This window comes from Pongo pygmaeus, chromosome 5 (assembly GCF_028885625.2).
Source record: "Pongo pygmaeus isolate AG05252 chromosome 5, NHGRI_mPonPyg2-v2.0_pri, whole genome shotgun sequence".
Lineage (NCBI taxonomy): Eukaryota > Metazoa > Chordata > Mammalia > Primates > Hominidae > Pongo > Pongo pygmaeus.
In genome coordinates, this window is record NC_072378.2 from 163,866,646 (window position 1) to 163,894,404 (window position 27,759).

At 42.3% G+C, this 27,759-nt stretch overlaps 1 protein-coding gene across 3 annotated transcripts in view; it reads left to right on the forward strand.

The window, feature by feature from the left end:
• PACRG (parkin coregulated) overlaps positions 1-27,759 on the forward strand; it is a 590,797-nt gene that overhangs the window by 453,781 nt on the left and 109,257 nt on the right. Inside the window, exon 5 of one of the 3 annotated variants that reach the window (XR_008503040.2) lies at positions 27,119-27,412. The exons of the other annotated variants lie outside the window; for them this stretch is intronic. The gene's annotated coding sequence lies outside the window, so the exon portion shown is untranslated. The remainder of the gene's footprint in view (positions 1-27,118; positions 27,413-27,759) is intronic. 3 annotated transcript variants of the gene reach the window in all.

Sequence of the window (27,759 nt, forward strand, 5' to 3'; positions counted from 1 at the left end):
TTTCACCTATGTTACCTCATTTAATCTTCAGAACTAATCTTAAGATGCAATTTCACAATTTTATAGACAAGGAAATGGAAACTCATAGATGTTAATTCACTCGTACTTTTTAGGTGTACTTTTTAGAGCATAGTCTTATTTAATGTCTTGACTCTAAGTCCAAAATAGAGGCCTCCACTTTGCTGAGCACCAAAAGAGCGGGAGATGAGTCAGTGTGTGAGTCCCAAGAGGAAGAGATTCTGCGGGTCCTTAGCAGTTAAGGAAGCGTCATGAAACATTTCTTGAAGAATGGATAGGATTTAAATAGTTTAGAAGATGCAGTCTTGAAACTATGTGGGTGATCCAGGTTGCATGAGCAACAAATACTTGTTGGACAAGTGAAGAGTGAATGAATGAGGATGGAGGGTGTCTGAGATCAGGAAAATGATCTGGGAAGGTATGAAGGCAAACATTCCCACGACGTGTTCGGGGAACAATGAGTAGGAGCCACTGGCTCTAAGAGAGTGTCCATCTGGACAAGTAGAGAGGGATGGACTGCCGGGGGTGCTCTGGGAGCTTGAAGGGCGTGGAAGGGCAAGGAAGGCCAGGCTAGAAAGTATTGACTTTGCCTTACAGATTAGGTCAGGGCTTCACTGCTTTTGACTAAGGAACTTTATCCTGAAGACAAGATCATGGGAAATCATTGACAACTTGTAGGACATGATATGACCAAACTCAGTGTTTTAGGAAGATGAACAGGGAGTGAAGCACAAAATAGATGAAGAGTGTGTGTTGACTCTGGTTTTAGGAACTCACCCTGTGCCTCTGTAAAGCTTCTGTCAGCTCTTCCCATCACTGGGAAGCAGATTTAAAGGCCAAGCTGCCTAGAAGACATAGGGTTAAAGAAAAAAAAAAAAGGAAGAAAAAGAAATGCACCTTTAAAATTTCCCAATCTTGATTTATACCTACAGAGATGTATGTGTGGTCTCTCCTTTTGTTAGGGTTTTTAAGCTAATCGGTAGGCTTGACTAAAGAATTGTAAAACTTTCACTACAAGAAAAATTAAAAGAAGTCATTTCATGTATCTAAAATGATCACGTATACTTCTGAAATTAGGAAAACGCAGGCCAATGATAAAAATATAACTGTAACGAAACTGTAGGTTTTTTACTGATTGTATTACACAATATTTCCTTTTGGATTCTTAATACAAAGCAGTGAAACACTGATTTGGTTTAAAATAAAATATGGAGAGATTCTTGTCCTGTAGGAAGCTCATCACTCTAATGGGTGTCTTACTCACTGGAATAGTATTTTGGCTGTACTGGAGCACATCGAAAGGAATGAGATTTAGCTTTGCCAAACTTCCACTGTGAAAGAGTTTGCTATAACAGTGTTTTATTATATTCTTATTGAACTTCAGCCAGTTGAAAATAGAATCTCCTCACCATCCTTTTAAATTAGCCTTAAGCTGCAGATAAAAGACAAAAATCAATGTGCAAATTTAGCTCCTTGTGCTCGGTTCCTTAAGAAATTTACCCCAGTGCTAATATGCAGGACACATAGATAATAGAACATAGAGTAACTGGAAGTTTTAAAGTAGCATTTCTTGTTCAGTTTAGGTCTACTTAAGAGTCTGGTAAATCCTGTACATAAATTGTTTCTTTAATGCTATAGATTATAGTGCATCTCTTTATACTGTCCATACTAGCTCAGTAACACTGCCCCTGATAACATTTCATGTGGCCATGACAAATTATGGTGAAATTTTCAGTGTCCAGTTGAAATGGAAATTGCTAGAAAAAAAGCGGTGCCTAAATAATGGTGCAATTCTATTTACTCCATTTCACTAAGAATTACTAAGGGCTTCGAAAACCCAACTCGAAAAAGGAAGCACATAAACAATGTTCATATTGGCCATACCAGCTTGAATGTCTCTAACTGTTCTAAGTGGTACAGGTGCTATGAGCTCCTAAGAATATCCCTGTGTTTGAGAGGAGTTAACTCAGAGCCTTGGGTTGCTTGCTGTCCTGCCGCACGGCACAAGAAAGGTTAGCAACATAAAGAAATGCAACTTTGCCTACTTCAGGCATTAATATAAAGAAACCTACGTACGAGCACCCAGAGACACACAAAGAGAGAGAAAGCTCACCATTCTTGAAAAAGGCAGTTCTGCAGGCTCCACAAACAAGTACACCAGTGAATGGGAATGATAAGAGGAGAACAATTTGGTTACATTCAGAGACCTGGTGGGCAAATGGAAACGGGACAAGCAGTGGAAATTAGGCCAGATCATGGAAGATTTGTTTTCATGGCGTGACACCTGCAAGGCCAGGAAGGCTAAAGCCAGAACACCAATGCAATTAATTAGCAGAAACCAAAAAGTAATTAATTTAGCACGCCACCGTATAGGGCAGAAGCAAATACTGCTGTCCGTAGCCACGGATGGGGAAAGGATCTAACCACACTCCAGGCACCTCTGCACATGGCACCACAGACAGAAAGATGGAGGAGGAGTGCAGCCGTACTCTGAGAGTCATCACAATTGTTTTTTACCGAAAAAAGCAAGTGGGAACAATTGGCCAAAATAAGCCTGGATTGTAGTAGAAAATGAAACTAAGAAAGAAAGATGAGGGGACATTGTGATAAAACAATCCACGTAATTTCTATAACATGGATCCATCTTAATAAGATGTCCTGAAGTTCAGCATGAGTAAAGTTCTAGGCCAGTTCAGGGTTGTCATAGGACATCTACATTTTTCAAATTAACAGGACTTAAAGATGTTACATACTGTTACTTCAACAGTTGGTAAATTTCACTGCAAATATATAAGCCATTTTAAAGGAAAATATTAGATAATCAAAGAATTCGTTAAGAAAAAGAACAAATTGAGTGCCCACAATATAAATGGTGGCCCTGCTGCAGATTCGTTCCTGATGCCGGAGATAAGATGCTGGAGAAAATCGCTGCATCATCAATTTAATCCCGCACAAAATGCAAGCGACCACCTCAGCTTAGTTGCGGTTGTAGTGGGCATGGACTTTACGGGGGCATAACTGAAGGCCAAAATTAAATATTCTTTATTTCTCTGTATCTCAGTGTAATGTCCTGATCCTGAGCCCCAGACTGCCTCATGGGTCCAGTAGGGATGCCTCTCAGCGGGTTGTGCATCGGGAGAATTTTGCTGCGTTGAGCTCCAGAACTGCTTCCCTGTGTTTCCTCTCCCACTGCTGACCCCACCCCCATCTACTCTAAGCCCCAGCAAATCACCCCAGCACTCCCAGGCAGCGAGTGGGGGAGGGCGTGCCCCCTCCTCTCTCTGTTTTGGTCCAACGTATATGTCACAGGGCTTCTTTAAAGGGTGACTGGGCCTTTCTGCCGGCCTTCACTTAACTCTCAGCTCAGCTTGCAGGCACCCTCTGAGACGCAGGCACTGCCCCCTTATAGAATCTGCATAGTGGGCTGCCTAGCCAGGGGGCTTCATTGTGTGGCCTTTTCTCTGGCAGGCTTTCAGATTTCCTCCTTCCCCCAAGAATGGAGCCAAGGGGTGGACCCCAAAATAGCCTGCTGGCTGCAAGGCTGCACACGCCTGGAGAGCTGCTGTCCAATGGCAAATGGAAGCAACATTCTCATTGTCTCCACTCTCAGACACCCTCAGGTTACTGAGGGAATTCTCTCGTGTGCCCCCTTCAACACACACACAGACACACATACACACACAGAGACACAGACACACACACAGACACACGCAGACACAGACACACACACACACAGACTACTTGTCATTCTAAACTTGTCACCTCTATCCTCAGCATGGGGCCAGTGTGGTGGAGAGGCCTGTTTTGCCTGGCTGTCTCATCTCTCCCAACTTAGATTCTTACTAAGAGTTGGAACTCTTGATTCCTCTGGCCGCTTCTGGCAGCCTCTTCCCCTGGACACACCCTATCTCCCTGCCCAGTGGAGCTGTCGCGTGCAGGTGTGCATCTCTCACTCCAGCCGGACAAGGCGCTCCCTGGCCCCATCTCACAGACTAAAACATGAGGCCGTTCCTTTGCTTCCGAGTAGTTTAATGTCATTCAACCCAGCACGCATTCCCTCTCCACTGCTCTGCTCCCTCCCTGGAGGTGCTTCTGTTCCTACCCCCTGAGGGGCACAGTCAGGAGGTATTTAGTCGGCCTCCTTCGCCCTCACCACACACACAAGGCCAATTTGACGGTTGTTTGGGGGCATCCACTCCTGGGGCTCTTGACTTATTCCCCGGGCTCTGTGCCATCAGTGCCCTTTCCTGCCCCCACTTCGCGGGCTCTGCCTCCTCTCCCGGCACCTGCTCTGCAGGGAGGGAGACATCCCCGTCCTCAAGCTCCACAGGGTCCCGGGTAATTTCATCCGTTTCCGTTCCCTATCAGTGGCTCCCAAATCTGTTTTTCTCAAAGTCTGTTTTCTTCTGAACACCAAATCACAGTTTCAACTGTATTTGATACAACACCTGAACCTCAGGATGGCCTAAATTGAACTCATTATTGACTTCTCACATCCGCTCCTCCGTTGTATGCCCAACATCCCTCCATAGACTGATCTGTTCGCAGCCTCTGCTGGAACCTTAGTGCCACCTTGGACGCCACCCTCGCCCACACTACCCACGCCAGTCAGTGCACCCAGGCCTGTGCAACTGGCCTGTGAAAGGCTCCTGTGCTCGCCGCCCACCTTTGCCAGTGGCTCAGGACTGGCCCCATCTCTTTGCAGCACTGCTGAGAACGCCTCTCAACTGAGAGCCCGCGCTCCTCCCCTCCATGAATGTATCTGCTTTCCACCCCAGACCTCATCCTAGTGCTGCAACGTTGACAGCCCCATCACCTGCAGAACCATCCAAACCCATCAGCAGCACACAGAGACCCTGCTAGATTTCCCAGCCCCGAATCCCGCCTTTTCTACTTCACCCTCTTTTCTACCTCACTTAGTGGGTTTCCCATCCCAAAGTGGATTCTCACCTCCATGGTGTATCAAAGTCCCACTCCTTATCCCAGGTCCAAAAGAGCTTCTTTGGGGAAGAACCCCAGCATCCCAGGCCATGAGTCAGGACTCTCCTTCAGCACTGCTGTGACGCGGCACGTAACCCCACCTGCGCACTTAGCACCTCCTGTTACGCGCCTGTCCGCTGATCTGCCCCTGTCATCACATGAAGAGCTCCTGGGAGGCCGGGCTTTCTCCCAGTCCCCTTTATATTCCTCGGGTCTAGGGCATGCCTCACACTAAGTCAATACCAAATAAACTGTATTTGGAACCAAGGAAACTTGAGGGGAGAGTTAAAAAGTCCCAAAATGAGCATATCTCTTTGAAACACCCCTTACAATATTAGTTTTTAAAATTCTAGTTGTTGAGCTATGTTGGAGTTGTGTGCGTTTATATGAGTATCTTTGCCTACAAGGAACTATGTGATCTGTGCAAACAGAGTCCCCCCACACAGGACTGGTTTGCATCAGAACATCGGGGAGGCAGGAGCCCTAAATCAACCATTCTTTGTATAGAAAAAGCTCTCCCAAGTCATTCTTTCCTTTGGCATGTATATAGTCATCTTTTACCAAATGTTTTCTCAGTATCAAATTCATTTGCTACTGGAAAAACTGTTTTGATGACAGTTGTTGCTAAAAACCTGTACCTGATCAAAATGATTGAGCTTACTAACTCTAAATTAGGAAGTGTCTGTTTAAGCCCCTGAAGCTACAGTAGAAAATCTAACGTCATCTCTTAGAGGTGACCTTGTTAAAATACTAATGTGATGCCTTTGTGGGTCCACTGTCTCCTTTATAAGAATCAGGCCACTGATCCTCAGGCCTGAAGGCTTATCTCTTGGGAAATAGAGGTCACACCAAGGGTTTGGCCCGTGAGTGAGAAGGTCATCTCCAGCCTAGAAAGGTGAAGACTCTTTGATTCTACAGTTCGAAAGGGTGGCCAAACCATTTTATTTTAGTGGCCTTTCTCACACTTTGTCTAGTTTCTTTTTTGTTACATAATCTGCATAAAAATTCCCTCAGTAGTTACAATTGCAATTTAGTTCAAGTCTGACTTGGTGTGTCGTTCTGCTGTGTTTGAGATCTGAAAAACTGTCGTCATTGCCCATCCAGATAGCATTCAGTAGAGGGGAAAGGATTCCTTTGTACAAAGCAAGCATGGGCTTAGGATATTTCCACATACTATTCATTTGCAGACATTGACTAAGAACAATTAGGAATGTATGCTAGAACGTGAAAAACGTCTTTTACATTTGGATCCATCTTGTAAGTGACCAACATACTTTTCTTTGAAAAAATAGAGCCCATACGTTTGTGGCCTAACAAGACATGAGAGGATAATTGATTAAAATGTCAAAGGTGGTTGGGGAATGCTGAGATGGAATGATACTGCAGGAAAGATTTCGCAAAAACAAATTAAAGTGGAAATTACAATTCATGTATAACGCCCTTTGTATGATCAAAGCAGGCATCATCTGTCCTGCTAAGTTCTACGTATAACATAGTTTTGTTAAAGAAAAATCAGGCATGAGATGGGCATAAGGGATTTGCTCACAAATGCATAATAGCTCTAATGACTAATTTTGGTCTTAGTTAGTGCAATTCTGTAGGTGGACGTTTAGCCAGTTTGTTAACATGGTGTTTTAAGAATGTCTTCCAGGACAATTTTAAAAAAGAGAGAATTATCTTCTCTTACAGAACAATGAAAAACAGAATTATCTATCAGGGATGGATATTTATTACATAACCTATTGGAGAATAATGGAAGGGAACTAGATGCCTTATGCCCTGCTTATTCATTATCTGATGCCTTTAAAGGCTGAATGGCATTGCCAATTATTCATTGTGGCAGGGGCTGCCATCAATTTTTAGCTTACAGATTGCTAGTTTCTCCCATGTTCTCTTTTCCATGAAACAGCAACATACACCATTTTGTTCTCTATTTTAAAATGTTACATTGCGGCCCTCCAACAAACTAATTCCATTTAGGTTTCTTCAGGAAGAGCTACAAATGAGTTTTGTGAAAGTGTACTTAAATGCAGCCATCCAGCCGTCAGCATCAACAGGCAGTCAGCTGTGCCCAGTGCCATGCGCCTGATGCCCATGACTGACAAGGGCCCGCATTCACTGTCCTGGGCTTATGTGAATGCTGACACACTGGTCACCGCAGGGCGTACTGCTTGTTGCTGCTTAGTTCATGCTTGCACGGGCAGACCCCCAGGTGGCCTGTCATTTATTTCTATAAGCTAGGTGTGGTAACACCACACAAGCAGTAACATTCATTTATATGAAGGAGAAGTAACATAATCCAAAAATCAGAAAAATTACTTCCGATAGAAGAAACTAGGTTTCAAATGCAGGTCTTAATAATACAACTGGATTCCGATTGCATTACATTGGTTTTCTCTTCCAAATAATTGGCAAATGAGGAAAAACAGCTCATCCCCATCCTAACAGGAAGGTCTGAATCTGAAGCCTTACCATTGGTGACTCATTAGGATCCCATTAAGAGCCAGAAAACTTGCCTAAATATAATACAAATCAAATCTCAAATGAGGACATACACATTTGTAAACTAAACTTGAAGTCCCCAAACATCTACAAGTACATTTGTTCTTCGTAAGTACAGTCGTAAAGAAAAGCCCGGTCAGTGACAGTCGACCTTGAGCAACGTTGGAATATGAGGTTTCTAAAGTGAAAATACAGGTCGGGGCACAATCTAGTTGGTGCAGAGAGTTGCATTAGACACAAGTAGTCAGTGACCCCGATGCACGGAGGAAATTCTGAAGGTTCAACATCTGTCTGAAAATAATAGACAGGCCCTGCCTAGCAGCACAAGGGACTTTCAAGAATGGGCTTTCTTGTAAATTTTGGGTTTCTTTTCTTAGAGAAGGTAAAAATGACCTGCTTTCTACTTTTCTTCTGATTGAACTGCAATGGCCAAAAATATTTATAAGAATAAAAGTTAACGAAAACAATCTAACCCCTCAGTTCAGAACCCCAGTAAAATTTGTTTTGGAGCCTAAAACTAGAATTGGGCAAAAGTGTAGAGCTCTTTCTCTTATACTAAAAAGCCCACTCAAATGTTCTGTAAGCCCGCTCCAAAGATAAAGTCAGAAACAACTTAACAACTTCGTCTTCCTTCACTGATTACTTCCCTCGTGTTCTGTCTATTGCTAATAACGTCCTGACAAGCAGCTCCACGCACACTCACCCAGTGCCCGTGTGCAGCATGCAAACCACTTGTCACCCAATCCATTTCTTAGGGATGACTGTGTTCCTGAAACAACTGAAATCAGAAATCCCTTATTTAGCATTTATTGGAATACTGAATTTAAAATATTACTTACATATTATCATTTGAATGGTTTGGGGAAAAAAAAAACACCTGTTACTTAGATTCAAGTTAAAAGAGGGACTATGTATTAACCCTTATCCAGGAGAACAGCTTAAAATATAAGCACCTTTTCCTAAACCATTCCACTTAAATGGACACTGGACCTCAAAATTGCAAACAATAAATACATAAATAAAAGCAATAATTAAAAAACTAACTTCACCATCATCCCTCCCCGCCACCCCCCAAACCTACTTCCTTCCCAGGCTTCAAATGAAATTTCTGTGAATGACCCCACCCAGTCTCACTCCTCAGCTCAGTGTCAAGTTCCAGTGTCCTCTGAACTTCCCTTTCTCTGACCCCCACACCTTTTTGGCGAGTGCCCCCCCAACACCACGAGGCCTTTCCCCTTCACTGCTATGGCCGCTTTCTGCACCACCCTTGGGGGAGGTCACAGCCCCTCTGTGACCTAAGCGGTCTCCTCTCTAAAAAGAAGGCATCCACTTAGGTGGTTTATAAGGTTTCTCCTAGCTCAAGGATCTTGAGTGTATCTTTGAGCTAAGATACACTCATGAGCTAAGACCTCATGATTCAGGCACTGTGGCTGCACTCCACCAGGTGACTTATCTGTGGACCACACTCCACGTGGCCATCTGTGCCTATGCTCTTCCTCCACCCATCCACCAAAATGCCACCTTCTCCTCCACTCCCACTCCCAGCCATGAAGTCCCTCTCTCCCCAGGTTGTCCAGCATCCTCTCATCTTCCATTTCCAGCCACCTTTTTTCTCTAAACCCTGTCACACTTCATAGGAGTCTCTCCCAATGAAACCCACACCCTGCCTGGTGTCTCACACCCCAAAGCAGACTGTAAGCTTCCTGAAGACTGTCCTGCTCCTCAATGTCCCATCCCCTCCCTAACTGACCAGTGGTGCCATCAACGGGGAAGCACCGGGGCAGTTGTTGTTGAATTGATTTCAGTTAATTCAGTTTTTAACTGAATCGAGCAAAGGATGTCACAAGCTGGCTTTTATAACTAAAGAAAGCACAGTTGTGCAGCTGCCTCCAGAGTCTCTGGGGGTTAGAGGGAATGAAATAGGGAAAGTCCCCAGAAGCCAGCTGACTGCTGCTCAAACCAGGTGCAGGTTGGGAGAAAATCTATAGTGAATGAAGGAAAATGAAATGCACAGTGGAAAAGAATACCAACATTCTTGCAAAGGAACCTTAAAGTATTATTTTTGCAAAGAATGCAAGGATTATTTCAGTTCCCTTGTTGACTAATTTGTATGTTCTTCCTACAGATACTTTCAGAAAAAGATCTATTGTTTGTTTTTCTCTGTGCTGACACAGTATCCATTGTTTAGAACTGTAATCATAGCACACATAGTTGAAAATGTGGGCTCGGGGACAAGCTGTATTTTCCCCTCTGGTTCTTTAGACAGTGAATACTGTGTTCTTTATCTCTTACCACAGCTCTTTTGTCAAACATTTAATGATTTTTTCCCCCAGACAAATTTGTAGTTTGTTATCAACCATAAAAATGTCTATTGCCTCATTTTTAAACATTTAAACTTTGGTAAGTGTGTCTCAAGATGAGCATGAATTAAGGTGTTTATTTCATTTTAAATACTTTTTTTTATCATAGCGTACAAAGCTAGAGTTCTCCGACATGGATGGCTTATGTGGATCTCTATTTAGACTTGATGAGAGAACATTTTATTTTTGTACTGTCTGTATTTGCAGGGAGGATGGTTAGGCCGACTGGCTCCCAGGTTGGGTGTGTTGGGAGCATCTGTCAAGGGTTGGACAGGTGCAGACATCTGTGACTTCCTGCAGTAGGCAGCCGTCACTCGATTTCCTGCTTAAAAAGATCTGACACACTTCTCCACTCTTTGGATCTCCATTTTTCCAAATGCCCGATACTTCTTACTATTCTACAACCCTTAAACCGGATCCCAAAGTCTGTGAGAGATAAAAGCCTTTTTAAACCCAATAAATAGTCACTCTTTGTTGTTCCTGGTTTTAAAATGACAATTTATTGCTTGATACAGACATTTGAAGCCTATAATTCAAATGAATATTTATAAAAATAAATTTCAAGCACACTGGCATGTAACTGCAGGGTAATCTTTAAATATTCATTTTTAAGGTGGTGATAGAGTCTACAAAAATTTTAATGTGCCATATCATATTTTATAAATATCCAACTATAGAAATATGCCTTGTGTGCTAATCATTTCCATAAGGCTTCACTTAGATTGAGAGAGTGAAAATGGGTGTCAGTCTTTCAAATGTCCAGAGGAAAAACTTTCATTTTGTTTTAAATTTGTTTTTGAGGACTGAATTTAAACTTAAGACAATGTATGAAGAGTTAAGGTCAGAATTGGTACTTTCACCACTATTCTATTTGTATTGCTTTAAATTCTCTGATTAAGTGTGGAAAACTATCAACAAGGTAATTGTTCCCAGGGGCTGCCCGGCCAGAAATACCGAGACTGACCATTTTTAAGAACCCAGTGCTGTGTATGGAACAGTGCGGCATGGTGGCCTCCTGAGAACTGGGAGGGAAACACTAAATGAAGACGTGAACACATGGGATTTTTTTCTTTATTTTTATTAAATAAAAAATATTTTTATTTTATCATATTGAACTTGACAAATTTTCCTCAGAGATAATTTTTGTTTCAATATTCAAAGTTAGAAATTGTACCAGCCCATCAGTTTGAAAGTATTCCTAAAAGTATTTCAAATAAAAATGTATTTTAAATGTAGTACACATTTTAAACATATTGGAGAAAACATAGAATCAGAGACTTTTTCAAATCCATGTTGGACTGGGAAACTGTTTCTTTTTGTTTCTTTTTTTTTTTTCTGAGATGGAGTCTCACTCTGTCGCCCAGGCTGGAGTGCAGTGCCGCGATCTCGGCCCAGTGCAACCTCCACCTCCTGGGTTCAAGCGATTCTCCTGCCTCAGCCTCCTGAGTAGCTAGGACTACAGGTCTGGGCCACCAAAGCCGGCTAATTTTTGTATTTTTAGTAGAGAGAGGGTTTTGCCATGTTGGCCAGGCTGGTCTCAAACTCCTGACCTCAAGTAAGACTGTTTCTTAATGCTAATCAGATTTGACAACAGATGAGGCCATCTGTGATGGAGGTTCTGCGCCCGATTACACATTCCCCTGTAGCTCATAGACTCAGTGCTCCTTTCTACAGAGGAGACATTCCATAGTCAGTGTTCCTGGGGTTCTGTTTTTACTCTTGAAGTTCCAGAACTTAGTTGCAGTTCTTCCTCTTGATGTCACTCTTTTGTTCTCTCCCCCTCTCTCCCTCCCTCCCTGTCTTTTCTCCTGTCTCCCTGTCACCCTCCTTCCCTCCTTTCATATCTTTGTTTCTTCATCTTGTTATTGCCATCTGTCTGCCTTTCCCAAGGCAGGAAATCCCGGTGCCTCCAGGCTGGTGGTGTCTGGCTCTGGGCTGTACAAGCCACAGGCCACCTGCCATCAAGCACAGAATGGGCTTGACGGGGACCCTGACTGCCAGTCGTTCCTGGGACTAGATAGGGTGCAGCCGGGGTGTCCGAGGTGTTTGTAGTCATAGTGGCATACTGACACTGAAGAGGACAGCTTTTTTGTAAGCGGTGGTTGCTTCACTCATCAAAATAGCCTGTTTGTGAAGGCATCAATGTGCAAGTATTTTGGAGCAAGTAAAATCAGTCCTGGAGATTAGAACATGCAGGCCTGCTGCGCCGCAGGAACGGGGCTGCCTGTTGAGACTAGAGTGCACTGCCCCCCAGCCTCACGCCTGCCGTTCTTCCCTCTGCTCTTCTCCCTTCCCACCTCCTTCACTCTCCCCTCCTTCCCCACGCCCCTCCCTTTTGGTCATCAATGCACTTTGCAGGCATCAGATATCTGGGGCTCTTCAAGTGCCTCCCCTCTACATTGGTGCCCACCGGATTGCTGAACCGTGAGCCTCTCCTCCCTTCTGGGACTGGTCCTCTTCAACTTGAGCCTTGATCTGGAGTTGATGGTAGAGGGAGTCCACTTCTCTTGACCCCTGACTCTCACCATGTTAAAAGGAGGTGATGTTTCCAAAGGTAGCAATTGAAGGAGCCTCTTTATCCCTCCATAACAGAGAGAGCATCAGGGATGCCTTGGCCTCTCAGCCACGCATTGATGATTGGCATTTGATTGTTTTCACATTTCGTTATCATGAACTACTAATAATGTTGGCTAATTGTTTATTTCATTTATAACTCCTTAAATCTCCATCTAATCTTGAAGCTGTTGCATCCAAAGAGAGTGCTGCCAAGGAGAAGTTTAACCACAGGTGCTGCCCTAACCACACTTCCAAGACTATCTCCTGATGTGTGTTCTCCTTACATCATACATTTGACCGTGAAACCCGTGAAGACAGGCGTCCAATGGAGAAGAGTGTTGGAGGCCTCTTCCCTGTCAACACGGCCTTAGAGCCCAGTGTTTTCAGTGTGGTGTGACTCCCTTTTCCAGCCGCGAAATCGTTCCCCCCGCTTCCCAGAAGTGTGCTTTAAAGACATTTTGTGATAAGGGAATGCAGGTAGGAAGGGGTCTAACCTCCCCCAGGGCTCCCTGCGCCTCGGTGGCTGAGGAGGTGGCAGTGGAGGCCGCCCGACCCCCTCTCAGCCTCCCTGTGCTGCGTTCCCTGCCCTGCCGGGAAATGGAGATTCTGCCCCTAAACACACACAATCACGCTGCTTTCAACGTTTCCGTTCCCACGGCCATTCTAAAATGGCCCCTGGAGAGCTCTGGCTTCCTCCTGCGCCCCTTCCCGCGCCCGCCGAGCCCTCCTCCCGCGCCCCTGCGTGTCCCCGCAGGCTCCCGAGCATCTCCTCCCAGCTCGGGGATCTCTCTCACTCATTCCTCCCTCCCTGATTCTCGCCTCCATTCTCCCGCTCTCCAGCAGGGCGCAGCTCCCTCCTGCTCTTTCTGGAGAAGCAGGGATCCCAGAGATCCCCCACGAGGTGGTCCCGCCCAGACCCCGTCCCTCCAGTCGCTGGCTGAGTTTCCCTCAGTTTCCTCCAGCTCATCTCCTGCCCACCTCGAAAGCAACAGGTCCAAGATCCCAATCAGCATTTACCGCCCGGCGTTACGGCGAGAACGTTCCCTGATCATCTAGAGTTAGGGAAGTAGAACCGTGCCCTGCACATGATAAGCACATGGAGACTCTCATCAATGAGAGCTACTCTGATTGCTGCTCACGGACAGCGCCCAACAGCTCTGTTGTCCATGCTAATGACACCGTCGTCCCTCCCCTGGTCAACCACGACCCAAATGTTAAAGTGACCTTTCACTCTTTTCGCCAACATGTATCCACTCCAAGACCTCTCCTGTCCTAGGGCTACTGGGAGCTTTACCTGTGGCCTCACCTGGCTGTGCAGCATTGGGGAGTTGCTGCTCCACGCCTTAATGATGTCAAATGGGAAGAGTGACAGCTACTTCATCAGGGTTTGAGGCAACATTAGGCAACACAGTGTAAATAAATAACATACCAATCTGCTTGGCACTTAGCGATGGTTCAATAAATGTTACCTATTGTCATCCTGATAACTGTTGACAGAATTCTGTATGAGACTTCAGTGATGGTTTCTTGAAAGAGTTACTTATCATATTCTGCAATCAAAGAAGGGAGGCCAAGAAGTATACAGATAAATGTGCACATGACGCAAGACCCGGGGTGAGCAGATGTTCAGAAGATAGAGAGAAAGAAAGACTAGAGAAACAGACAGACAGACAGAAAGACTAGACAGACAGACAGACAAATAGACAAATAGACGGATAGACAGGTAGATAGACGGATAGACATGTAGACAGACAGAATAGACAGACTAGACAGATAGATAGATATAGATAGATAGATAGATAGAGGCAGACAGAGAGATAGCTTGGTAAATGGGCAAATGATAGAAAATATAAATAAATATATGAAGCAGAGAGAAAACTGAAGCAGAAAAAAGTAAGAAGAATTTGTGGTCATTTTACTAAACTTTTAAAAACTTGAACCTAAAATTTTCAAGATAATTTTTTTCTGCCAGGAAAAAATACGTATATTAATAGAATATGTCAATACCTGATTTTTTCCACAGTAAGAACATTTCCCTTCGAATACAGTCATAACTGGTTCTCCGTTAGTAGTAATCACAGCTCATCTCTGTGGATATTGTTGGTGCTTTCAGTTGCTCCAGTTCACATCTATTTTGAAATCACCTTTAGCTATAAAGGAAGAAAAAAGAAATATCATCTGTAAATGCTTGGTCTAGAGGTGTATCATAAAAATACAGTCCCATTAACCTACTGTCCTTATGAAACTGGTGGCTATTTTCTTTTCTTTTTTTTCTTTTTTCTTTTTTTTTTTTTTTTTTTTTGTGAGACAGGGTCTCACTCTGTTGCCCAGGCTGGAGTGCAGTGGCGCGATCTCGGCTCACTGCAAGCTCCACCTCCCAGGTTCACGCCGTTCTCCTGCCTCAGCCTCCCAAGTAGCTGGGACTACAGGTGCCCACCACCATGCCCAGCTAATTTTTTTTTTCGTATTTTTAGTAGAGACTGGATTTCACCATGTTAGCCAGGATTGTCTTGATCTTCCGACCTTATGATCCGCCTGCCTCGGCCTCCCAAAGTTTTGGGCTTACAGGCCTGAGCCACCGAGCAGGCCGGCTATTTTCTATTCTTATGTTAAATGTTCTCTCTTTACCTTCCATTTTAAGGGAATTGACAAGGGAGCAATTCAGAGAAGGGGTTATCTTATCTTTCAAAGGAACAGAACTGGCCACATCCCAGTAGAAAGTAGAAAGGATAGCATCCCTGTCCATGTCAGGACCACAAAACAAAAAGTACAAAAATTGTGATGTAAAGCAATCGAAACTTACAAGGCAGTACATAGGGATATAATGACTTCATCATCACTGATGCAAAGAGAGGTTTCTAGATACGTGTTTATCTGTGAGCCCCACATCCCCGCTAATCTGTGCTGATGTCTTGAGGAAAATTGGAGTGGGTGTAAAAACTTTGATTCACTCACATACTTTCGTTTTTCAAGTAGCCATTTCAATCTAGCCTTGGACATGCATTAACCAAATGACTGGAACTAGTTATTCACTAAAATGACCACAGATTTTTAAAATAATCTGTATCAACTCTTTTGATTATGAGAATTTTACTTCTCTTTTCTTGCTAATATAATGAGTCAAGATAGCTCAGTAAGTTAAAAAATATTCAGAGTTTGATTATTTATCATTTGTTCAAAAAACACCGTCAAATACCTAGATTGTAAGATAAATGAGGAAATCATAGCACCATCTCCATACTGCTTATGCATCAGGCACTTGCTCTCAGCACTTTATATGTGTGTATGTGATTTACAGTTGTGTGAAGTGGATGGTATCATTGTTCTCACTTTACAAATGATGAAAGTAAGGCCCAGAGATGTTAATTTGCCCAGGGTCACACAGTGAGAACTGGTGGATCGGATGGGCACCGAGGTTGTCTGGCACCAAGGATCTGTGTTCCTGTTTTGCTACACGTAGAAAGTGTGTTGCCTTGCCCATTAATGAGGTCCCAGCATCTGCCCCGGTGTTTGATGATAATAAGGGCTTAATGATCGTGAACCCAGAAAATCTGAGACAGGTCTCAGTTAATTTAGAAAGTTTCTTTTGCCAAGGCTGAGGACATGCCCATGACACAGCCTCAGGAAGTCGTGACATGTGCCCAAGGTGGTTGGGGCACAGCTTAGTTTTATATACGTTTTAGGGAGACATGAGACATCACTCAGTACATGTGAGAAGTACACTGGTTTGGTCTGAAAAGGCAGGACAACTTGAAGCACAGGCAGGAAAACTCCAAACAGGGAGGGGGCTTCCAGGCCACAGGAGATGAGATGAACGGTTACATTCTTTTGAGTTTCTGATGAGCCTCTCCAAAGGAGGCAATCAGATATGCATCTACGCCAGTGAGCAGAGGGTCACTTTGAATAGAATGGGAGGCAGGTTGGCCCTAAGCAGTTCCCGGCTTGACTTTTCCCTTGAGCTTAGTGATTTGGGGGCCCCAAGATTTATTTTCCTTTCACTTGATCATGTATGGAATAAATAAATAGATGAACACCCATGATGTTCAATGTACTCAACGAAGCTCTGAGTACTTAAAGAATAAGCATGATAAAATGTTTCCTGCCCTCATCTAAATTGCAGGCTGATTCTTGCAGCTCGAGCTAATTCATAAGAAACTAGAGATTCTAATCCACTTTCACCAGAGGGCCTTCAGCTAAGACAGAGGCTCCTCCAGGGTTTGTGTCAGCCGCTGTTCCAAGTGAAAAGTAGTGCTTTGTGTCTGTTCATTCCTTCAAGGCTCATGACAACCCTATACCCCAGGGGCTATTATCATCCCGTTTGCCTGGGGAGGAAACCCAGCCACAGAGAAGGCAAGGACCTAGGTCTTGATCACACAGGCAGAAAAGAGCTGATCCCAGATTCAAACTCAGGCAGCGCAGCCCAGGAGGCCTCACCCTTAACCGCCAAGCTTGGCCGCCTCTCAGGCACCTAATACTTTCCTAGAGGAGTAAATGGTGGAGGTGGGGCTAGAGAATGGCCAGATTGAAACTCCACTGAGAAGGATGCCTGGGCAGAGCTGTCTTCCTGTGAACTCCTCCCAGAACTCATTCTTTAACTTTGCCCCAGAGGCAACCACAATTCAGTGTGGTTCTTTTGTTTGTTGTGTGTCTGTGTTTGTGGGTGTGTACAGATATGTATCTATGTGTCTATATACATAGATAGCTATAAACACAAATACATATTTGTATATACTGTGAGGGACATATTTGTATTATATGTAATATATGTCTCTATCACTGCCTAGAGGAAGGTCTTGGACATTTTAAACATCATTAAATGGCACTATAGTGTATTTATCTTTCTGCAGACTTGCTGAAGAACACACAACATTTGACTCTAAAAAGTGACTTTGCTCACTTTTTAATTTTAAAATGTGATCAGAGATATAGTACTTGGATGGGCAAAAAGTGAAGGAATTTGCTTTGATAAAGACTGGCAACCAGAGGAATCGTTTAGTCTTCTTTGTCTACTGCCAGTCTGAGCCTACAAATACTTTTTATTAAAAATACAGAAAAAAAGGCAACTTTTTTTTCTAATATAGAAAAAGAAATGTCCTAGGTCTTTTAGTCTCCTAGGACCCTTGCATCAAAAAATCAGAAACTGGGACATTGGCACCTCCTGAGGATGGGACCACCCAGTGTGGGCTTATATATATGTGCACACACACAGCACACTTGTCCCAATGTCTACAGGATGTTCTACTCCATGATCCAGACCATTTGCGTGACCTCGCGCAAAGGCAACAGTACTAACCTTGGAGTCTAAACGCCAAGGGTATGAACGTGGGCACGTGTCACATACTTCTCAGTTCATGCATACTTTCCGAACAACACACAGCCATGAGTGGGAGAGGGGAGAGGATTGAATTTCGTGAGCAGCATGCAAGATGTATTGACAGAACTGCACCGAGAGTCTTTTCTCCAAGGAAGGTCAAATTTTAACCTTTTAACATTCGAAGTGAAGACATCTGATATGATCCTTGACAAACCAAGGAATACTAAAAACCCTCAAGAGTTGAAGCATTCTTTTACAATCCTTGCTTTAGATAGCTTTTTAATAGGGTGACCAATTGCCCCAGTTTGCTCAGCACTGAGAAGTTTCCCAGGACGCGGAACATTCCAGGCTGACACAGGATGCTTGGTCACCCCACTTCTGCACATCAGCGTGCTTGGGAAGCGCCCTGCACCATCGGCATTCCTGGGCCCCAGAACCCAGGCACTGGGCCGGATCAGGCCCCAGACCCCAGGCACTGGGCGGGATCTGCAGAACGTGGGTCCTGCCTCTCAGCGGTTCAGGTCTCTTCACATTTCTCAGCCTCCTATAGCCAGGGTTTCCTGTGCTCTGTTCACGTTTTTCAAATGTGATATTTATTATTTCTTAACTTGTAATGTGTCAAACAAGTATAAGGAAAGCTAACGAGACAGAAACATAGGGAAAAAAATATTTTTAAAGCAGTATTACAAGAAGAAAGTGAATACTTAAGCAGAATTGGTGAAAACCTTTAATTTACAGAAAGTGTCACAAACCCACTTCCACTTCATTAGAGTACATATATTATATCAATTCTTAATAGTAGTTATAAATTGTAATAGGAACCCGGAAGACTACAACATTTATCAGTTCACAAGTGGATTTTTCTTAATCCTGCTGTCTTCAGGTATACATTTATGTCCCAATTTCTTTAAGACACAGAGTCATAAAGAGATTCGGGTGTTCCCTGAGCTACAAAGCAGAAGAGCCTCCCTCAGCCCCTGGGGAGCCTGCTCAGGAATCGGGCTGTGTGGGGAGAGTCTCCTCACCTTCGGGCATGAGGTGGGGCTGGGCAAAGACCACCTAGCTCCCTAATCCCTACTCATCCACCTCCTGCCCCAGTTCAAATCAATAAATATTTACCGGCAGCTACAGGTGTCTGGGGAGGCAGAAAGGAACAAGTCATGGGCCCCCACCCAAGGAGGGGGCAGGATGCAGTGTAAAAACCTGTGCTTGGTCACTGAGGTGCTTGGCCTCAGGCCACCACCTCACCTGTGCAATTAGGTACATGGTAAGAGCATGGTGATGGTTCTGTCTCCGCCAGGGTGACATGGGGATGTTAGGTGACCTCGAGGGCCATTGACACAGTCAGATGTGGGAGCCCCGGGTCCATTGCAAGTGGATCCAGTCTAATGGGGGAGACAGACCTGCCTTCCTGACACGACGGTGGCCAGCCTCGACGTTAGATTTGGGGGAAGTTCAGAGGAGTGAGCGGGCCTCCCTGGGGGGCTTCCCAGAGGTGGGCTTAAAGCCAGACTTTGAAGGGCAGGCAGGGTTAGAGTCATGAGCAAAGGGCAGAGGAAGCAGTGCGAGCAAAGGCGGGGATCTGAGCAGGCCTGTTGGGGCAGCAGGAGGGCAGCAGGGGTCTGGGAAGCAGGGGGAGCCGTTCTGTCCCCGCTGGCTGCTGGGAGAAGGTGGGAGCAGAGGGGAAAATGGTGGGAGACTGGTGCTTCCGTGTCCACTGGTCAGGGGTGGGAGCTGATTAGTAACTGAGGGAGAAAACATAAGATCCTCTCTGAGTGGAAACTCTCTAGCGGTGACTATCTCTGAGTCCTTCTCCAGTCCCAAAGCTCTGCCATTTCTGCCTTTGCTGCTATGAAATAAATATATATATATATATATGTATATACTGTTTGTATGTGCGTATGTGCATGTGTGTGTGTATGTGGGTGTGTATATGTGTGTATATATGTGTATGTGAGCATGTATGAGCATACATATGTATATGTGTGTGTATATGTGTGTATAAATATTATAGATTCAGATTTTCCCATATTTCCCCACATTCTGCCAACAGTAATAGAACAAGCTACATAAATTGCCACAAACTGTCAAATGTTCAGGATTCTCTATTCTCAGAGTTCAAAGAGAAGTAGTTATAAGAATGGTTTTCATATTGAAATGAGAACTACTAAGCTAAGCTAACCTAGAGAGGCTTCTAGCAAATAGATCTTGGATTGATTCCTTGCTTGCAATTTATCTAAGCAATCCATACCAAAAAAAAAAAGTAATAAATATGCAATTTTGCCTAAATCTCATGAATAACTGAGAAAAAGCTAGATTATCTGGGCTTCAGCAAGTACTTTCACATGGAGTTACAAATACAGAACATTGAAGGAATGATCGGGAGGCCAGGATCCCAAGTCAGACTGAGAATTCAATCTCTGGGTGCCTTTTCATCTCTAGTCTGATTGATAGACTGTGGAGTGCATTCTCCAAAAACAAGTTTTAGGGGAGCCACAAAGTTGGAAAGGGCTGTGGGGGAAGCACCTTAGGTTGCCTGCTTGCCACAGCTGCTAGTAAGGAAATAGGTACATCAGGGCTGTTCCTCATCTTCCTGGCTGGCTGACCCACAATTATCTTCACTCAAAAACATTGTAGATGGGACCAGGCATGGTGGCTCACACCTGTAATCCCGGCAGTAATCCCAGCACTTTGAGAGGTTGAGGCAGGCAGATCACCTGAGGTCAGGAGTTCAAGACCAGCCTGGCCAACATGGTGAAACTCCGTCTCTACTAAAAATACAAAAATTAGCCAGGTGTGGTGACACGTGCCTGTGGTCCCAGCTACTCGGGAGGCTGAGGCAGGAGAATCACTTGAGCCCAGGAGGCAGAGGTTGCAGTGAGCCAAGATTGAGCCATTGCACTCCAGCCTGGGTGACAGAGTGAGATTCTGTCTCAAAAACAAACAAACAAACAAACAAAAAAACCCACCAAACATTGTAGAAGAAGGAAACACCCTCACTGTGGATCACATGCATCACTTCTGAAGATTTATTTTGTTAAGGAAAGAAACTTTGTTTGCCTCGGGTTTTGGGCTGGTGATGAGTTTTCCTCGTTCAGCTCATTAGCCCATAGAACAACTGCTTCAGCGCATCACGCTGGCAGGGCCCTGAAGGAGAAGATAATCCTGCTCTTTCTGAATCCATAGGACAATAATAGCAAATTCTGAGTTTATTAAAATACATGGTGTCACCAGCTCATCAGAAAGGGCCACAGGCAGTATACCAACGCAGTTCTGGTCTTGTAGTTTCAAAAGACTAATTACTTTTAAAATAAAATAAAGAGAACTTACCTGTCATTTAGCTGATGCACGTAAAAGCTCTTTCTAGCTAATAGAGGTTTCTGCAAATGATTCAGTACACATTTTCCACAATGTTTCACTAATCATATTGGGGTATAGTTGTTGGCGGCGTTTCATACCTGAGTGAGGTGTGATCATGTTTTAATTAGGATCCTGTAAGGTGAAAATAGACTGCACATGCAAATAGTCAGAACTAATTGCCTATTTTCATGATACATAGTGATTTCTAAGAAAATTATGACTAATTTTAAATGAACTAAAAATATGAAGTGATATCCAACCTGAATCCTGTGATAGGGTTTGGGAGTTTCTTACCTAAAGGGCTACATCTTTGTCATTTCATTTATAGCCATTCATGAACACAGGTAATAGTGTTTGCAGATCTTTATAAAAATGTGTGACATGGATTGTTAACATTAGCTTGGCCTCAAGGTAATTTTCCTCTAGAAGTATTTATATATTTTAATAGACAACTGACAGACTATTGGGGCTTCAAGTCCTTTCCTTATAAGTTTGAATCCACCTTTATGTTATTACTGTATTCAATCTTCTCTAGATTATATGTGCCAATACAAAAGTTCTAACCTTTTCCCCTTGGTTTAATATTTTTCTGTGTGTTTTTATATGCATATGGGAAACACTGACAGAGATGAAACACCCATCCCATCTGTTATCCTTGTCCTCTTTCTCTTCTCCTCTACCCCCACCAATCACAAATGGGACCCTGGAAACCCGGGGCTGTAATGCATGAAAGATCTAGAAACGAGGAGACGTAGAACACACTAATAAGAAGAGCCCATGGTCAGAGCACTCCTGCAGATTGTCAGGAGCTAAGAATGGAGGAAAAGAGAGACTCATTAAGCCATGCCCCATGAAGAGGTAATGGGAGGTGCATAAGAAATGTTTCTGGAAGTCCTGACCAGGGCAATCAGGCATGAGAAAGAAAGAAAAAAGAGAGGAAGTCAAACTATCCCTATTTGCAGACAATATGATTCTATACCTACAAAACCCCATAGCCTCTGCTCAAGACCTCCTTGATCTGATAAGCAACTTTAGCAAAGTTTCAGGATATAAAATCAATGTACAAAAATCACTAGGTTTCCTATACACAAACAACAGCCAAGCTGAGAGCCAAATCAAGAACACAATCCCATTCACAATAACCACAGAAAGCATAAAATACCTAGGATATAGCTAACCATGGAGGTGAAAGATTTCTACAATGAGAATTGCAAAAGACTGCTCAAAGAAATCAGAAATGACACAAACAAATGGAAAAATATTTCATGCTTATGGATGGAAGAATCAATATTGTTACAATGGCCATACTGCCCAAAGCAATTTACAGATTTGATGCTATTCCAATTAATCTACCAATGACATTCTTCACAGAATTAGAAAAAACAATTTTAAAATTTATGTGGAACCAAAAAGAGCCTGAATAGCCAAGGCAATCTTAAGCAAAAAGAACAAAGCTGGAGGGAACACATTACCCAGCTTCAAACTATATGACAAGGCTACAGTAACCAAAACAGCATGTACTGGTATAAAAACATACACATAAACCAATGGAACAGAATAGACAGCCCAGAAATAAGGCTGCACACCTACAACCATCTGATCTTTGACAAACTTGACAAAAGCAATAGGGAAAGGACTCCCTATTCAATAAATGGTGGTGGGATAGCTGGCTAGCCATATGCAGAAGATTGAAACTGGACCCCTTCCTTATACTGTGCACAAAAATCAACTCAAGATGGATAAAATACTTAAATGTCAAACCTAAAACTACAAACACCCTGGAAGATAACCTCAGAAATACCATTCTGGACATAGGATCTAGCAAAGATTTCATGACAAAGACACCAAAAGATGTTGCAACAAAAACAAAAATTTACAAATGGGACCTAATTAAACTAAAGAGCTTCTGCACAGCAAAGGAAACCATTGACAGAGTAAACAGATAACCTACAGAATGGGAGGAAATATTTCCAAACTATGCATCTGACAAAGGCCTAAAATTCAGAATCTATAAGGAACTTAAAGGAATTTATGAGCAAAAACCAAACAACCCCATTCAAAAGTGGGCAAATGACATGAACAGACATTTTTCAAAATAAGACACAAATGACCAACAAGCATATGAAAAAATGCTTCACATCACTGATCATTACAGATATGCAAATCAAATCCAAAATGAGATACCATCTCACACCAGTCAGAATGGCTATTGCTAAAAAGTAAAAAAATAACAGATGCTGGCAAGGTTGCAGAGAAAAGAGAATGCTATACACTGCTGGTGGGAGTGTAAATTAGTTCAGCCATCATGGAAAGCAGTGTGGTGATTCCTCAAAGAACTTAAAACAGAATTACCATTTGACCCAGCAATCTCCTTATTGGGTATATACCCAAAGTAATATAAATCATTTTACCATAAAGACACGTGCACATGTATATTCATGACAACACTCTTCACAATAGCAAAGACATGAAATCAACCTAAATGCCCATCAGTGGCAGACTGGATAAAAAATGTGGTACATATATGCCATGGAATACTATGCAGCCATGAAAAAGAATGGGATCATGGCTCTTGCAGCAACATGGATGGAGCTTTTATCCTAAGCAAACTAACACAGGAACAGAAAAACAAATCCCACATGTTCTCACTTATAAGTGGGAATAAACAAGAACATATAGACACAAAGAGGAGAACAACAGGCACCAGGGATTACTTGAGGCTAGAGGCTGGGAGAAGGGAGAGGATCAAAAATCTACTTATCAGGTACTATGCTTAGTACCTGGGTGACAAAAGAATCTGTACACCAAACATCTGAGACACATGTATCCCTGAGCCCAAAATAAAAGTTAAAAAAAAGAAGAAAAGGAAAGTAAACCCCCAAAAAAGAAATATTTCTCAGACTCTTGGAGAAGCTCTCCCCTCACAGGGAATGGGGAGAACAGAGTAAAGAGAAAAGGTTCTCTTTTTGTTGTCTCTTAAGTTTCCCAAGAGAAGCTTTGTCACAAGTAATCTCAAATCCAGATCTGGTTGAATTCTCTGAGAGAGAAAGAAACGCAAAATGAACACTTAGGAAGGTTGATTAAGAGAAGGTGCTAATATTTGTTTTCCTTTTCCTCAATTCTGAAAATATCATACTTCATTTTTTTTCTTTTACCGATGTTTATAAGTATGTTCACTTTGCTGTCAGGTCAATTTGGTTTGTGTTGGACATTTCGCTAGGATTTTATTTCTTTTCTTAATAAATAGTCAATATTTGTCAACATATCACTTTTGACATTCTGTTTTTTAAATAGGCTTTGTAGAAAGTGAGAGATTTCTTTAAATGAATTGATTTTAGTCGCAGAACACGCATTTGTCTTTAATCTCTGGTCCCAGTGGTATTTATCTCTTACTAAGAAAGCAAGCTTTCCTTTTAGAAAGTGGTCTGTTCCCTCATTGTTTTATTTATAATTTAGAGTATGGTTAGTCTCTGTCTGCTGAAATGAAAATAATGACCACAGCCTATTAAGTTTTTCCAAATGGAACAGGTGATACCCAGGGTTTCAAAAGTCTGAAAAAAACAAATGATCAATGAGCAAAGAAATGAAGGTATAAGGCCTAAAATTTGCAACATAAAATAAACACATCCTCAAGAAATACTGAAATCGATTTTTATTTCCTTGGCTCACATTTGTGCTCATTACACATCAGACATTTCCATGATATTCAACTCCCTACGGTTTAGATGTGAGAATAGCACATGGAAACAAGGACACTCACACCCAGTTGTGTTTCCCATCCCTATTTTCTGGCTCATCACTACATGATGAGCTGCTTGAGGGAGCTGCTCTTCACACTTAACGCCCAGCACTCAGCGTGTGCCCAGATAGAATGGAGGCATGGATGGTAGCCTGCTCCATTTTGATATTAGATTAAAATGCAAGCATCTCATTTCTTTCTACAAAATTAAAATACAAGACTGTCAGGATCCATAAGTGTCTCTTATAATGAAAGTGGAAGAATTAGAATCCATAATCTTATCTTTGCAATAAAAATATGAATCACTGTTCACAAATATTCAGCGCAATAGAATACCAAGTGAGATTGTGCATGTCTTAGAAAGAAAGGCAAGCTCTCAATCTGTGGATACCATATGGATGTCGCTGAGAAGGAGTGGGGACTTGGGCAGCAAAGCTGTCAGGCGTTCGGGAGCATATGGAAGTGGCCTGTTTGGGGCCACAGACGGTCGGGCAATGCTTCCTTCTCTCTTCACAGTTGTCTAACATATTGCCACTGTCTACATGAGCATAACTTAATAGCCAATTTGAATTCTATTGTAGTTAAACTTGGTGTTATCCTGTTAGTAAACTAGCTTATATTGCACAATCGAGTCCAAAGATTATTTTTGCTTTATTTACTACATAAAGCAAATACTCTGTAAAAAACTGAAACCACTTTTATTCATAGACTATATTGGAGATTTTCTTTTCTTTTCTTTTCTTTTCTCTCTTATTTTCTTGTCCTAAGACATAACATAGTACCTTCGATGAAAATGACGGTGGTAGTGCTAGTATAGTATACAAATTAGAAAAAGGATAATTGCAGAGATCAGAATCTAAGCTACATTTTACTTTTTTTAAAAAAAAGATTGTCAGGTTATCATGTTAAAATTAGCATCTTCTCTATATTAATAAATCAATTCTGTGATTGAAAGTCCAGAAATAAAATAACAAATAAATGTGCATTTTATTTAGCTATTTTTAGTGTGCTATTGGCTTTGAAGCTAATTTGGGTAAGCACACGTTTGGATTTCCATCTTTTTTGGTATCACTTCCTAGGATTTTAGTGCAGTGGCTCCTGAAAAGAATGCTCAAATATTACTTATAATCCCCCAAGATATATCTTCTTTGCATGGAATAAAATGTGAACTAACTTGGAGAAATGAACACTTAGACATACATTTCATTAATATAAATATCCACCTCAAACTATGTTGATTAGCATCTCTTAGAATTGGTGTTACAATGCTAGCAAGAGAAAAAGAAAACAAAGTACCGGTCTACAGAAATATTTGTCTAATGCCTAATGTTAGATTATTGAACAGAAAAGCACATTAGCTAATGTGAAATGACATTTTTCTCCAAATTTATTACATTTTCCCCCCTGTGAAATTTTCTTTAAAAGGAGATCTCACAGGAGTGGATAGGCAAGCTGGATCTGTGAGCAGCTACAAATAGAAGCACAAGACAGAGTACTCTATAGGCTGGCACTCACATTCATTTACTAAATAAGGTCGTGAGCAATATTAGGCACATTTTTCTGACACCTTTCCCGGTTGACAAGAAGTTGAGTGCATTTAGTAAAGGAAGTACACAGTGAACTATTGTTAGTATTTATCAGGAAACGTGATGAGTGGCCCTGAAATAGAGCATCTTACCCTTATGAATAGTCAGTAGCCTTAGTACAGACTAGCTGGAGTAGATCTAAGCAGTATTAATGGGGCAGTCCGCCTCACCATGAAAGTGGGGCTTTGCAAAAGGACCAGAAATGGATTTGGATGGGCAAGATTGAAAGTAGTTGTAAGTTGATCTGGCATTTTATATTTCATTAATCAATTTCTAAATCTATAATTAAAAGAAAACTACATTGAGTGGTTGGGCATAAAGTAGAGATTGAATGATACCCACAACAAATAATTGTTAATATTGACAGGTTATGCTGCAGGGATTGCCTAATTTCACAGATGAGGATAGCACAAAATGAGACAACTGCTACATAATGTTTATTCTAAAGGAATATTGTGACATTACTGAGTTTTGAATTTTCATTTGTATTGACTTTTTCATAATACATGAAATAAGCATACATCAACCTAGTTAATACCTGAACAAGACAACACATCCAAACCCTAATTTGATGTAAAGCATGTGACACAAAGGAAATATCATATTGTAAATATCGTATTGTAAACTAACAACTGAAAACTTCCATATGTCTAAAGTACACAAACATATTCTTTATTTTACCTTCACATTCTTTCTTTTAAAGAAAGAAAAGCCATTGCAACTCAGCAGTGAACAAGGCAAAGACAATCAATTGAAATCAACCCTCCATTGCACAGTAACAGTATATGTGTGAAGTTCTTGAGCCGAGCCCCTAAAAGTCTCCATGAACATCAAACCACGCCTGCTGGGGGACCTCAGTTCTCGACCAAATGTCTTGTTAATTGAGCTTTGGCAAATGTCTCCGTGAGGACCATTGTCACCCGTCAAGCTCATGAGAGTCATGGCCTGTGCTTCCACATATTTTTAAACATCTTATTAAAGATTACAGAGCAGTCAGGTGAGTACACAGACAATTACATCCAGACTATGAACAGAAGGACAGCATAATAATGTACTAACTTTCTGCTCTTTAATGGACTTTACCTGTGACCCAAATATATTCCTTCTAAAGCATTTATAGAACCATCAAAGTTTAGATATTTTAATACCAATGTGTAATCCATTCCATAATGCAGAATATCTTTCTAAAATGTGAAAAAGTGCCAAGTATTCAGTTCAACACAATAAGTGTTGAACATGAGGACAAAGAGAATTCACTGGAGGGCCTTCATTAAGAAATATCCCCACTGAGAATAAAGCAGAGACCACCAGAGTGGACAGAGCACTCACCATGGCCTTAGAAGG